We start from the raw sequence: 1,308 nt of genomic DNA, 5'->3' as shown, positions 1-1,308 counted from the left end.
TGGTGCAGCCACTATGGAAAACAGTATGGAGGTTCCTCAAAAAATTAAAAATAGAACTACCTTATAATGCAGCAATTCCACTTCTAGGTATGTATCCGAAGAAATCCAGAACACTAATTTGAAAAGACATATGCACCCCTATATTCACTGCAGTGTTATTTACAATAGCTAAGATAATTGAAACAACCCAAGTGTCCATTAATAGACAATTGGATAAAGAAGAGGTGGTACATATATAAAATAGAATATTACTCTGCCATAAAAAGAATAAAATTTTACCATTTGCGACAATGTGGATGGACCTAGAAGATATTATGCTAAGTGAAATCAGACAGAGAAGGACAAATACCATATGATTTCACTTATATGTGGAATTGAAAGAACAAAATAAATGAAAAAACAACAACACAGAAACATATTCATAGATACAGAGAACAAAGTGATGTTGTCAGATTGGGGGGTGTTGGGTGGCTGGGGGGCGGGGAAGTGATGGGATTAAGAAGTTCAAATTGGTAGCTACAAAATAGTCACAGGGATGTAAAGTGCAGCATAAAAATATTGTCAGTAATATTGTAATAACTATGCATGGTGCTAGGTAGATCACTTGTAAATTATGTGTATCTGCCCACTATGCTGTACATCTGAAACTAATATAAAATTCGTGCACATTGAAAGGAAATTAATTAGAAGGTGGTTGGTGGGGTGGGACTAGGCGAGACGGGCCGGACATGCCCTGGAGTCAACTTCCTGTGGTCCCTCCCCAGCCAGTTGCACCTGGGGTGGTGCTTTGGTTTGAAGGGTGTCTGCAGAGTGAGTGGAGTCCCTCTGGCAGGTGGCGTCCCTCAGCCTGGCCTGTGGGCCTGTCTGAAACCACCTCTCTGATATCCCCCGAGGGGTCCCGGAGTACAAGAGGGCATTCTGCAAAGTTGCTGTCCTATAGGGTGTGGAACGCAAATGCAAGTGAGCAGTAAACCAGATTCAGGGTCGACAGTGCCCCAGCAACACCATTACCCATGGCTGAAGGTGGAATGGTGAGGCCCTGCGAGGAACTGGGCTCCCTCCTCTCTGGTTTTGGGATGTGTCACCTGAGAACAACCGCTGCCAAATCACTGCAGCTCAGCAGCTCCTATGTTGAGCATCTGCCCCCTGGTGGTCAGTGCACGTCATAGCTACCAGTTGGACAGACACTTAGCATATTAGCCTTTTATACATATAGACTAGAGGCCCGGTGCACAAAAATTTGTGCACTCGGGGGAAGGGGGGGGTGTCCCTCAGCCTGGCCTGTGCCCTCTTGCAGTCTGGGACCCC

This window comes from Myotis davidii, unplaced genomic scaffold (assembly GCF_000327345.1).
Source record: "Myotis davidii unplaced genomic scaffold, ASM32734v1 scaffold233, whole genome shotgun sequence".
Classification (NCBI taxonomy): Eukaryota; Metazoa; Chordata; class Mammalia; order Chiroptera; family Vespertilionidae; genus Myotis; species Myotis davidii.
Note: the sequence above shows the minus strand (reverse complement) of the source record.